Here is a 13,889-nt window from a genome sequence, read left to right on the forward strand (position 1 = left end):
ATATTTAAGGTTACAGAAAAGCCTTCCAAATGTAATTTTTTTCCTTTGAGTCTCTTATTAAATTATTCATTTACTTTCGCTTTTGCTTAATGGCTCTGTGGAAGTGCAGTATTTCTACACTTAAATATTTGTTCTGCTATTCTTCAAGACAGAGAGGAGAGGTGGTTTGGGGCTCACATATAATGGAATAAACATTAGCTCTAGAGTGCAATATATAGCATAAAAATTAATCTAAGTCCTAGTGCAGGCTCATCTAGAGTCTGGACAAACACTCCCAAACTAGCCCTAGATCCACTTGGTCTTGCGGTCATTTTTGGAATTTGTAGAAACCTGGAGGAGAGTGGTCAGTAAGTCAGTGCCTGAGAACTTTAACTCTCAAATTGTAGCTGAGAGGGCTGGCCAGTGCTTTGCCTGAGGCCCATCTCTTGTCTCTGGAACCATCAAGGGCTCAGCTGGAGGAAGCAGGTGCTTGTTGTCAGCAGGCTTGAGAAAAGGTGAAAGGGGCTTGGTGTCCCTGCCTGCCTGGCACAGAGATAGGATACTGCTTGGAATGGTGATCCTGATGGGTCCCTTCCAACCCAGGATATTTTATAATTCTACTTTATGAAGGTTGAAAGCATAACTGAAAGGAAAGGTGTGGTGGAGGCCCTTCTGCCTGGCTGAGGGAAGGCACTGCAAGTGGAGGTGTTACAGCTCTGTAAAACCATTCAGGTATTATTCCTTATTATCCATAAGATATTATTTCTCATTATCTGTGAGGCATTAGTTTTAGATGACACAGCTTTGGGCACTACTGGTGTACAGTGCTGTGGACCAGGAGGTACAGAACAGGCAAAACATTCAGTAGACTCTCTGTTTGCCCTAGCACATAATCTTGATGATCTGTCTTCCAGAAGTGATAAACTGGTTTCCCTCTGTTGTAACTTAAGATGCTTATTCCACTTGTTACTTCACTGCTGCCAACAATTGTCAGCAAGGTGGGAGAAGCTAAGAAACTGGGAGCAGTTTATATCAAAGCGCTTCACTGATTTTGACCATGCTTGAGAAGGATGGTCATGCTGTGGGACTTGGCGCTGGGCTTTCACAGCTAGGCTGCTTTGTTTTCAGAAGTAGCAAGAGAAGCAAAAGCAATGTTCTTCATTGGTATAGCAAGGGAAGAGGCTGAAATGTAAAGTTAAGGCATCCAGTCTGCTGAGTCTGTTTGCAGCTGTCGAAGAACAAGAGGATAGTGGTAATAACTTTCGGTAAGTTTAAGCTCTGCTTCTGCAGTCTCTGAACTTTGGTGGTGTAACACAGAACTTATCCTCTAGCATGCCTTTTCTTCCCTCCGATTTCCCATGGGCAAGAACAGGCTTTTTTAAAAAAAGAGTATGTATTCATGACTGCTGCCAAACCATGATGTTCTCACTGGCAAGAAGAATCAGAGACAGGAGAGATATATGTGAGGCATATATAACCATAACAGTTAGATTTGTTACATTTTCTGTTTAGTATGATGTCCTGTTTGGGACTCTGAGCCCAAAGAAAAACATGGAGAATCCAGAGCATAATCAGCAAGGGAAACCTGCAGGATTTTGCTTTCAAGACCACACTTAATCAGGAGAAAAATGAAATATGAAAATGATAATAAGAGGAAAGAACTGTTTGTTCTCTATATCTGTGCTGGACACTGCAAGAAATAATGGGACCGCATTATTACAAGAGATTTTTCTAGGCTCAGGTGAGAAAAGTAACCACAAAGAGAGCTCAGGTTGCCTAGGAAAGGTGTGACTGCCCCATTGGAAGATGATAAGAAGAGGTGAGGCAAAACTGTCCTGAATGATTTATGTCTAGTGGTCTTCCCTGAGGCAGGGGGTAAGGCTTGTGTAAGCTCCCACAACCTTTTTTTTTTTTTTTGTGGTTCTCTGAATACTCAAGAATTCCTGTGTTGTTCCAATGCCAACAGGAAGCAAGGCAGTGGACAAGCTCCCAGACCGGTGAGTGCAATGTAGGTTAGAGGATTGATGTATTCCTAGCGTGTGGGGAGAGATGGAAGCAGGGAGCTCTGATGTTGCTGCTGCAGAACACTGAGTGCACACCCTTCATGTTTATGCGATCTATTGAACCACACTGCTGTTGCATCTCTGGCAGTGGCTCAGCAGCCTTCAACAGAGAGAGAGGAGGATATGAAGGGCAATGAGAAAAAGCAAATGAGCCATCCTTTATCCTCTGTTTTTTTTTTCCCCACAGGAAAAAAGACACCACAAGTAATCAAATAAATGCAAAGTTAATTGTTACAATATTTACTAACTCTGTATCTCATGTCCCCAGTTGGTATAGTTCCCTCTCAGGAATATATTGAAAGATTAAAAAATCCCCAACCAAATAAACCACCAACTAATTCCAGAGATTTTGCTAGTGAAAGCCTCTGTAATTTATGTTACTCAGATGACATTCTGTTAAATTCCTCCACAAACTGAAATATTTCAGACTTTGTAAAGTTTCATAATATGCATGCTTTTTTCACTGCTCTATTCTGCTTGATATTGAACCTATCTGAAAGAAAAATAATCTCTCAGAATTTCTTATTACTTGATGAGGAAGAGGAGAACTGGTAGGGAAGGTAATGATCAACCTGAGAAGCTGCTTATTTAAAGCTTGTTCATGTGCAGAAATGCATGGCAAAGTTTAATGGGTGAAGGTGTCTTGTTGTGTGTGAGGGTGGATTAAGCTGTGTTTAAGAAACTCCAAGTGCACTAGGAGACCTCCTCCAAATGCTCTTTGACAAGTCTGTGGTAAGGGAGAAAATGTTCCCAATTCTGTGAAGTGAGGCTTTGGTACAAAGAGATTGTACACGAGAGCAGAGTAACACAATATAGATGGATGTGTGAAGACATAATTCATCAGGTTTTTTGCCTAATGTAAGCAGTCCTTGGTGCCCTAACATGACTAAGGTCCTGGTCATTCCTGGAATGTGCCTAATTATGGGAAGGCAGTGGAAGATGGATGCCCCTGATGTAGCTAACTCGAGTACTTTAATAGCTGAATCAGTTGTGCATAAACTGCAGCATAGGTGTGCCTCCCTAGTCCCTCCCTCCTTCCCTTCTGAGATGGTCTTGGAGGATTGTTTTGAGGTTTAGGCTAATGGCTCATCTCAAGCTTTGTCCGATGCAGTACTACTGGCCTGGTACGATGGTCAGTGTATCTTAAAACAAGTGCATCCGTGAAGCAAGGTTGTAGGTGTAGCAAAAGTATTACAGGCAACTTTGCCCCAATAAGTCACAGTTGTACTAATTGTCAAAGAAGAGGAACAGCCTTGCCCTTAATGGGTCACAGCTGTGACTAAGAAAGACAAGATTGATAAAAGGGGTGGGTTAGCTGGTCAGGGGGAGGACCTGGAGGAAGGAGATACTGGGAGGAGCTTGAGGGAAGACCTGGAGGAAGAGGAATGATCCCAAGGAAGGTGATACTGAAGGAATGAGCCAGAGAAACACAAAGAAGAATGAAAACACCAGAGAGAATTGCTGCTGTGAGGTCAGTCTGGGTCTGCAGTTAGAGGCTGTTGTTAGAACCTTCAGTCATAGTCTAGCTAGGTAAAAGCCTGCAGTCAGAGTCTGCAAACTGATACGTGCAGTCAGCGTTAAGCAGGAAATAACCAGCAGTCAGAGGCTGCAAGGGAAACCTACAGTAGGAGCTTGCTGCAGCCAGAGTCAGTGAATAGTTGGAGTCAGGATGGCTAAGCTGTAAGGAAGAATAAACCAGGGCCCTTTTCATGCTGTGATAAACAAGTCTGTGTCTTGGCTCATTTCTACTCTCTTAATGAGAGGGCTGCTGCAACACAAGTTGTCAGGGTTTTTTTTATCAGGTTTTTTTTAGGTAGACATGGGTTTTAGTACTCTGGTGGTTACTATGGGAAGATGAGTTTTAGCCAGTTCTGGGAGTCTTTTCATGTTCAAAGTTTATTGTAAGGTTTTGTCTTTGAAAATAATAAGAACTTAATGACAATTACAGAGACAACTTCTGTCAACATAGTGTTGGTGGCTGTAAGTATTTGAAAACCTTGAGTAGACTGGGCTGCAAATACAAGATTTTAATAGCATCATGTTTTTCTTATTTGCCCTTTTGTTGCCTCTTTTGAATTATTAAACGTATCTGTTGTGGCTTTGAACACTTATTTATCAGTATAAAGTTTGGTGCTGTTTATATAATTATTTGAAACAAAAAGAAATAAGAACTTCTTGTTAATGTGTGAATCTTGAGGTTGTAACTTTGAGCAAATTAAACCTAGTGTCACTGAGAAGTTGCTGGTTGGTGTCACACATGCCTTGCAAGGTGCTTGAGAGGAGCAGGCTGAATGCTGTTGCATGTGCAGATAATGCCAGTTCCTGCAAATTCCCAAGAGCAATATGGATCTGGCTTTTCCCCTTCTTGTGTGCTGTCTAGACCTAATTAAGATCAAGAAATGCTATTACATGTTTGTTTATTAAAGAATGGCCTAAAACTTTAGTAGGTGAGAGCATGCATGTTTCTGTCCTCCTCGTTTAGTTGTCTGCTCTCTCAAGTGTCTAAGGCAGCATTATAAATTCTTTCAAGCTTTCCTAAGCTTGTGTGGAATGAGTGTGAGGCTCAAAAAGTTGGGAAGTTGCTCTCCTAGGAATGTGGGTAGTGCCAACTCTATAGTATTTTAACTGATAATGAGGGATTTGCCTTACCCCTTGGTTCTTGGAGCTGAGCAGAAATAGACGTACTGTGAAGTTCATCCTATAGCAAGAGAAATGCAGCTCCCAGTGGGTGAGACTGGGTTTGGAGTTCTTCATGCCAGTGGACTCAGCAGTTATATCCTCATCGTGCTGGTTGGCTCAGTATCTATAACCTCATTTTAGTAGCAAAGTATCTTGCCGTACCCCTGACTGCTTGCCAGGTTGGTAAATGTTTCTCAAAGCCTGGAGGGAGGGTAGACCATCCATAGCTGTCATGCCATTTCCAGGAATAGCTGTTATATTTTGTATCTTCATTGATTTTCCAAGAGAATGGTTCAAGTCTTGTACTATTAGCATCAGGAGGCTGGTCTGTTAGTCTTAGCAGATCTTATGTTCTGTTGGAAGTCAAAGAATGTGTTGGCTTAGCTCTCAGATAATGTGACCCCTTCATTGTGTGATCAGCTCTCAAAAGGATTAAAACAAATGGTTCTTAAAAAAAAAAAAGTATATTTCTCCTTCACCCCCCACAAAAGGAGATGAAATTTGTCAATATATTTATAGTTCACTGCTGAAAGCAAGTGCCTCACTTTTAGGATTTGGGTATTCTCTGAATATCGTCAGGAATATTCACCCAGTTTTTAGTTCTATTGACTGTTTAGAAAAATCCCTTTTCCTGCTCTATTAAATTTAAGAAAGTTTGCTTTATAGAGTGAATTGCAGGTTTTATTTCCTTCCACCTTATCCCTTGACATATGAGCCTTTGGAACATGTACAACATTGGGGTTTTTTTAGAATCAATTGTTAAGGTTACTTTACTTTTATACTATTTTGGAATTTGGAGCATCCTATCCAGAATGTGAGGTTCGGTAAATTGGTAATTCATATATCTATTGCTATAACAGTGAGGCTCAGTGAAAAATAACAACACTCTTGAAATTTTTCCTGGAGATTTTCAGTAAACTTTGAACTGGCTTTGACTCAGGAAAAATATCTAAACCAGTCACGTATTTTGAAGAGAATGGCGTGAAAATGAAAGCAGCTAAGCCAAAAGATTTTTTTTTTTCTGCTGGAACCGCTATTGTGATGTTTTCTTATTAGCCAGCTTTGCTTATGCTTGTATTAGTCATTGACTGGGCTTCCTGGTGGGGCTATGTATCCCATGGTGTACCACAGTCCTGTAGCTTGCTTTTATTTTTTCCCTTATTAGCTTAACTCGCAGCATGGGTGGATGTGGGAACATGCTCTGTGTCTACTCCTGAAGTCTTTATGTAGTACAACTTGCATTCAAAGAGCAGCAAAAAAAACTAGTACAGGAGACTAGTGTACTTAGGTGTTCCCTAGGTAGGAGAGAGATAGGTTTTTTGGTCTGGTATTACAGGAATGTGATTTTGCATTCAAGATTTCTGTGTATATAAACTCTTGTTTGTTACATGCTCCATACATACATGTGTATGTTTAATCTGCAGAGATTATGCTGACAGCCTGTTTAAGAAATCTCACATTAGTTTGTCCACTAGGATACTGGCAATGGGAGGAAAACTTTGTAATAGGCAGGAGGATGGATGTTCATCATCAGTAGTCTCCTGCTCTCTTGAGAAGATTTGAAAAGTCTTAATGTGCTCTTCAGAAAACAAGCAGTGGCTCTCAGTTCAGACAGCTGTTTCCAGCAGATGTGATTGCAAGACTGTTGAAAAGTGTTGAAAACGTGGTCATTCCAGTCTATGAGACTGACAGATGTTGTAGAATGGGTTGTTAATGCTGTTCTTTGGGGAGCAACTGAAGATGTGTTAGAGCCCGGATAAGATATTCAACCAGATTCTCATGACAGAAGATAATAATGCAATATAAATGCAGGCAAAACCCTCTACAACAGACTGGAATTGTGGCAGCTGTCCTATGTCTGATGTAGCACAAATCACATATTGCATACCTTGTTTCCAGATCTGATATTTTTGAACTAGTACACATGTGTAACAAATATTTTAGGAGGCATGAGCCTATGAACTACAATTTCAATATGGAGTGGCCAATAGCAGCATTTTTTAAAACTGGGCAAAAATTGGAGTGGTAACAAAAAATGCTTTCAGGGCTCTTGCATGGAAGAATTGTTCCATTTTTATTTTCTTGACTTTAAAGAGCCTTGACTTATATCAGAGGGAAAATGATTCCTGCTTGATGCTTTGGGTCAGGTGTGATGCTTTTCAAAACATAGAAGTGGCTGGTTTTCCTTCCTGCTTTACATATATTTTAAAGAAAGCTGGAGAAATTCACTAGGACGTAGGGCTTCTTTGTTGTTATGTTTTATTTCCAAGGTTACATGTTCCGCCTTCAGAAGTAGGAGGATGCTTGAAGCTCAGGAGAATGTCACAGAGCAGCTGAAAGTCAAGGAAAAGAAGCAAGAGTTGTGTGACAAGGTGGTCACATACGTATAGAAACAGTAAACAGGATTTATTTATTTAACACTCTGAGCCACCTAACACTTTTCTCATCTAAATCTGGGCTATAAAAAGGTACTCATTGCAGTAATTCAAAAACTGTTTTGTGAGAAACATATGGCATTAAATCGTGTAAGGCTTACTAAAGCTCAAGAAATGCTTGTAACTCTTCTCTGCTGACCTCATAGGTAGTGGTGTCTCACACTTCTTTCTGTAGAATTCAGTATGAAGCATGAAGGAAATGTTCTTTAGTTACAATTCTTATTTAATAATAGTAAAAAAAACCCCAAAAATATATAATCTGTTACGTGTTGTTCCTTTGTAAGGAAAATATATTTATTTTAAGTAAGGATTGGCAACTAACTGACAAGAGAAGGGAATGAGGACTCTTGACTCCTTTTCATTTTTTTCTTTCCCTTAAAATCTGCTCTTGCAGACATTTTGAATCCTGTTTGCTGCTGTTGTGAGCAAAGCCTCATATGCAATACATTCATTCTGTGTTATTTAGTGAGCTACAGTAAATCAATGAAAGGCTTTGTCATTAATACAGTCTAGCATTCACTGTTACAAGAAATACATCAAGTCTCTTTAGGTCACCTTTAAATGCCAGGGCTTGGTAGAAATCATGGAGTAGAAAAGGAAAATCTCATGCATTTTTCTTAACTTTCAGAGGATAGAAAAGCCTGCAGACTCTTTAAGAAGGTGCAAGCATTAGCTATATATCAGGTTTGAATTTTTAGCTGTTTTAATCTGTACCTGTTGGGTTGTATGTGAGTATATGCACATAATGACTTTTGCTGCCAGAGAAATAGAACTGGAAGCAAAGAGGGATTTTTTTTCTGTGGAGACTGTCTGTGGGTAGCTCCTTGCCATTTTGTTAGTCTAAAGCCAACTCTGCTTTGTCTTGTTGTCAGCCTCTTTGCATTCTTGGTGTGTGGTTACTTTGAAGATAGTTATGATTGTGAGTATCCTCTGAGGTCAGCCTAAATCTCATAGCATTGTGCTTCCCGAGTAGATTTTATATTCATGCAGCTCATCAGTTCTCTGCAGATGTAACATGTGAAGTCTTAGAAGCAATTTGGCATTGTAAGCACAGCATTACTTTGAGCTAATAAACTCTGCTTCTCAACAAAGCTAATTGACTCAGATAAAGCAGCAAACTGATAAGATTTCATGGTCTCTGGTGCCTGAGCAAGCCTAGTCCCTGTTAATTCCAGTATCTGTACTTCTAGTGTAGCACAGTTAATACAGGAATAACATCTATGAGGGCCACACTATTTAACATTCCCAGATTCTCAGCTGAATAAAGTCACTTGAGTGCCGGAATGAAAAGCTTTGGCTTGCATGTCAAGGAAGTGTATTTTTTTCACACCTACCAGCATTCTTGAATAAGCCCTGTTTTCTTGCTCCAAAATGCAGGATGCGAAATGTCAGACTGAACCTCCTGAATATACAGAGGTGCTTTACAGGCGAAAGGATATTTATCTCTATCTGTAGATCTGTTTAAATGTGGGGGAGCCCTTTGGAGGACAGAATTATTATGGAGTCACTGATTTGTTTAGTAATTGTAGGTAATCTACCTTTAGTGGTAGGGTTCACCATAAAAACGGTTTGCACTTTTACAAGCAATGGTCATGTGCTACTTGTTGTCATGCAACAACAGGAAAATGACAATGTTTTGTTTTGCCGGGTCTTTTTAGATGGATGCACTAGGAGTATTTGTTGCTGTCTCATCTTGCACTGTCGTATCTGCTCTGACACCTAAAGATCTTTAGTGGTGCCTAGTTCATAGTTACACTTAGAAGAGCTCTGAGGCTCCTGTACCTACTGCAGGTTGTGTGGGGTGCTCTCCTGTCAGTTCCTTATATGTCTTGCCTTTCTCTCTGAGGATGTGATTGTAGTCATTGTCATCTGTATGAAATGTCTGACTTGCTGCCTTCAGTGTTTGTCATTTCTGTGGCTACTTCATGTTGAGAATGACTAAGGAATCTTTTGATTTTTATTTGTCCCTGTGTTTTCTATGGGATGAGGGAATAGAGCCCCCTTTTTCAACTCATTCATCAGTCACACAAATAAGTTGTCAAGTAAATTTCACAATTCTTTGATTCAGCAAAGAGTAAACTCCCAGACTTTGTCAATGGGTAACATTTTAAGCTGTCCAGCTATCTAAATTGACTATCATACCTCATACCAACAATCAAACTGTGGTAGTGATAACCATATTCATGTCATGCCATCTCCTACACCCAAATAGCCTACTGTTTGTATTTTTTATTTTGTTTTGCCAACTGCAATGGCCAAGGATAAACTCAATTCATTTTGCATCACCAAATGTTATCTAGTTCTCCATTATTCACTATTTTATTGATGAACTTAGAGTTATTTTAGACTGATCAAACACAATTGTCTTTGTTAAAGGTTGGTCTTGGTTGCATCCCATTTTACTGTAACCTGAGGTATGGTAGTGCTAAAGTTGCAGAAGGCATGGGTATGAGAGACATAATTGATGTTTTGGAATGAGATTTTTAAATTCTAGGAAAGTCACTCTGAGAGGAAGATGCTTAAGCAAAAAAACTCAGATGTTGTGTTGGATTTTATTTTTGTGGTTTTGTGTTTTTGTGTGTGTGTGGTTTTTTTTTTTTAAGGAAAATACCCCAATTTTCAGGAATTATTTATATGGCTTACTTTTCTACTTTTAATTACAAGTATTTGTTGCTTAAACTTAAGACATTTGTCAACTCATTTTCTGATCTCCTGGCTAGTTCTATATGGAGTTTAAGTACAAGGTTTTAGTAAACAGGCTTGCAGGAGGAAAAAAAGGATGTTTCTTGATTTTTTTTTTTTTTTTTTTTTTCTCCCCCCCTTGAAGCTGATATGTCCCCATGATCCATTATAGAGGATGCAGAAAGATATTAACAGTGGAAGAGTTATATTCACTATTTGCTGTGACATTCAAATGATTGTTACGTAGATAGTAGGGTAAAATTAATTTCCTTACTCTGACATTTGTAGTTTCACAAGAATGAAATGTTCATGAATCTTCATGGATTTTTTTGTTGTTGTTGTTTTGTTTGGTGTTTGCTTGTTTTTTTTTTTTCTTCTCTAACACTTGAGGAAACAGTGGCTTTTTAAAAAGCTGTATGTATTAGTATTTATGTCTTTCCTATTAAAGGTATGACTTATAGCAGCCTCTGTTTGTGGTAATGATTGTTTTATAAAAGCAAGAAGAGTAGGAAGTCTCTTTGCAGTTCATTTTTACATTTATTTAAAACAAGTCACTATCAATTATGTGACAAAAAACCTATGAGCACCTCTAACACTGACTCAAATATTCTTAAACCAAACTGGAGGACTGCATACAGAGAGTATGCTTAAAAATTAAATTTCAGTCCCAGTTATGTCCTATTTTTGTGTTCTGAATGCTTTAAGAATATCAAAATTGTCATTTCTTTGCGTATCTTTGGGTGATATCTTTCAAAGAAAAGCATTTAAGACCCCAGAATACTACTGAAGCTAGCATTGTGAGGAGAGAGAGTAACCAATAACCTCTGGAGCTCTGTGTGCAGAGCTGTGATTCTAATTGTGGCAAGAACCAGAAAAGTCCCAGATAAGTTTTCATTTTCTTTCCTCCCCGCCTTGCTGCTAGTCACTTAGCAGATCAGCAGGATCTTTAACCTCACCTCTGCATTTTTCCATGCTGCTTGTTTATCTTTGCAGGAGTAGGCTGAGCTTTTCCCTTCTCCCTCAAAATACTGTCAGGCACTTCTCCGCTGCTTCTCTGGTGATGGCTCAAATTTGACCTCCTTCTATCCTCCGAGTAGATGGCAAGAGGCTTTGTGCACTGCTATTTCCCAGACATTTCAGTGGACCTTCATACATTTTTTGTGGACATTTGTAGAAACAGCTTGCACACAAGGCAAAGTAGCTGTCCCTGAGCAGCTGGGTATTTATGACCCACTAACATGTGCTGAGTTTTGAGACTTTGTCAAATGATACAGAGCTAGAGTATTGATTATGAGGGAGGTATTTGCTGCCTCGGTGCTTAGCACTTCAATGCAATTTTTTATTGCTTTGATGTTATATTTAGTGGTGTGTTGGGAAGTGTTTTGTGCTTACAGAATCTGGCTCTTTGTGCTGTGATTATATGCAGTATGTCTGGCTGGAATTTCTGTTCTTTGTTTTAGCAGATTCTCCATCAAAGAAAATTTGAGACTACTTTTTTTTATGTTTCAGAAAACAAGCCAGTGATGGCTGTGTTACTTAGGGTAACTGTCTGTAACCAGAGCCTTTGACAGCTTGAAGTTCTAGTCTGTGCTGCTACCGAATAGGGAGGGAAGAAAAAGAATACAGCATCTGCAGATGAAGGAACTGGAGGGGTGGGGTTGCTCACATGACTCTTCCAATAGTAGAAAGCTGATCAAGGAAGAGATTACCTAATGCCAACATAGACATTACCTTTTACTTAAATTGATGTCAAAGTATTTACTGTTGGACTGATGTTTTTCCAAACTATTTAGTTTTAAATGGCAATTATTTGTGTTACGAACTTGTCTGTAAAGTCACCCTGCTTATTTTCTGCTGACTTGTACAGTTTTTCCTTAAGCAGATATTTTAAAATGCTGTTTGGGGTTGAGGAGGTGAACACTGGAAGAGATAAAAATGTGTTCATTAAACATACTTCTAATTTTGAAGAAGTAGAATTGCATTTGTTTTAAATGACAGATCTGTAAGATTTTGCTTCTTTCTGTTGCCTGTCAAATTTGGGTGACTTCTCATTTAGCCAGAGTGCAACTTTTGGCAGAGAAAACACTGATTGGGAGTACTTTAAATTTGGAGCTGAGAAAGGCAGACAGGTGTTGGGTAGAATTTAGGTCAGACAGATACATTAATAAAGCAGAGATGCTTTTTAGCCTCCTAAGGAAGAGGAGGAACAGATGGAGATCCTGGAGTTAAAATGTCAGAGCACAAAGGTAAAATGAGTGTGTCAGACTAGAATCTAAAAGAAAATGACTGCCATTGTCTGTACACCTGTGTGAGAAGCCAGAAAGCTAGAAGAGATGAGCTCCTTTGTCCATTGTTACTGAGGCATGGCAGAATGACAGGATTTTCTGGACATCTGTGGTTCCTTACTGCTGGATGCACGTAGGATGAATTGGACCATAGATCTGAGTGGGAGCTGTTCAGTAATTCTATAGAACCAAGAAAGGAGATGTGTGAACTGGCTTGCTGCTCTGACCATGTTTTAATGCACTCTCATGGTCATTCTGCCTTGTGATGTGCACATCCAAAGAAGCAGGGTTAAGTTTTCAGCCTTGATTTTGCACCTTCTGAATTTTGCAGTTCTGGCTTCATGTTCAGTTAATATAATTTTGCTATTTTTCAGTGGGTTTGTAATAAATGTGTTCTGCAGACAGCTGTGTGGGAAAGCTAGAGAAAAAGAACAGGAATGCAAGATTTTCTGCTCTTGTGTGGGTAATCTGTTCTGTTATGTAATCAGGTTGTTGACAGTTTGCTTAATCAGTGTTTCATTTTTACAGGGAGGTACTCTACCTCTGCCCTGGAGTTTAATAAAGATGTTTTTTGTGATACTCTTGTCATCCTAGCAGGACAGAGCTTTCCTTTTTCTGGATGAATTCGGAAAAAATAGTTATGGTAAAAGATAGCCCCGAGCAAGAGATGTTAATTAAGGGGAGATGCTGTCTTGGTTTTTTTTGTTTGGTTGGGTTTTTTTTGGAAGCCTCACATTCTTTATTGTTTCATGATAGAGACATATAAAAAGAGTTGATTTATATCCCTGCTGCATGGAGCATTCTGTAAAAACTTTGCATCTTTTATAGCAGCTCAAAAAATCTTTGCCATAAGAAACACAGTAAATAAGGAAAATAATTTGATCCCTCCAGATACTTGAGAAAACCATATTATGCTGTTTTCCCCTGATACATGAGGCTGGTGGTTTCTTAGGGCTAATTAATATTCATGTCTTCAGTTCTTAAAAACAAATTAAAAAAGGTCCCCAAGTAGAGCTTGGCTGGAACTATAGATAAGTGTCTATCACTATCTGGAACAGTCCAGTATCCTCCTAGACATTTGAATAGTCTCCAAACACTGTAACTGCACATGGGAGAAAGGTCCTGCTGAATAGTATCACTCTTTGTTTATCTCTCCAGTTGGAAATAATTCCCTATGTGTTCTGGAGCTAACCTAGCAACATGTTTCTGGCAGAGTGCAGAGGGAGCCTGGCATTAAATAACTGAAAAACTGTGAAACAGGGATGGTACTTTTCAGATAGCTGTTCTCTGTTGCTTTCCTAAAACTGAGGGGTAAAAACGGGAATCGTGGAATCCAAGTCACTGAAGTAGCAGATCAGTGGAGCAATTATTTTGTGTGAATCTTGTAGCATCACAACTTCCTCGGAGTGTGCAACAGGGAAGAACAAGAGCAATTCTTTTGGCAATCAGAAGAAGTAAAAGTACAGTTTATTTGGAGGCTGAAGAGATGTGTTAGGGCAGAGGATTATCACTCCCCATGGATTCCTCAGTGAAACTAATTGAAACAGCACTGGAGACAGTGGATGGGAAGGAGGAAGAAAAATAAACCAAGTAGTTATTGTGTGTCCCATGATCATCCATGCCATCTAAGAATAAATATTCTCAGAATTAAAAGCTAATAGGATCTAGTGCTTGCTTGTGCAAGGCAGCTTGTGATGAGAACTGGATGGATCTTCCAAGCCTTGTATGTAGAGAGAGTGGGGTCTGCAGTGAAATTTCATGGGCAG

The 13,889-nt window shown here is 39.4% G+C and overlaps 1 long non-coding RNA gene across 2 annotated transcripts in view; it reads left to right on the plus strand.

Annotated features, from left to right (window-relative positions):
• Positions 1–534: 534 nt before the first annotated feature.
• The window catches only part of LOC120748620 (uncharacterized), a 41,959-nt gene continuing 28,604 nt past the window's right edge, over positions 535–13,889 (plus strand). The window contains exon 1 of one of the 2 annotated variants that reach the window (XR_005699400.1): positions 535–711. This is a non-coding gene — a long non-coding RNA (uncharacterized LOC120748620). Of the gene's footprint in view, positions 712–3,399; positions 3,514–13,889 lie in introns of those variants that run through there. The other variant, XR_005699401.1, reaches the window with a different exon arrangement.

Source organism: Hirundo rustica, chromosome 1, assembly GCF_015227805.2.
Source record: "Hirundo rustica isolate bHirRus1 chromosome 1, bHirRus1.pri.v3, whole genome shotgun sequence".
Classification (NCBI taxonomy): domain Eukaryota; kingdom Metazoa; phylum Chordata; class Aves; order Passeriformes; family Hirundinidae; genus Hirundo; species Hirundo rustica.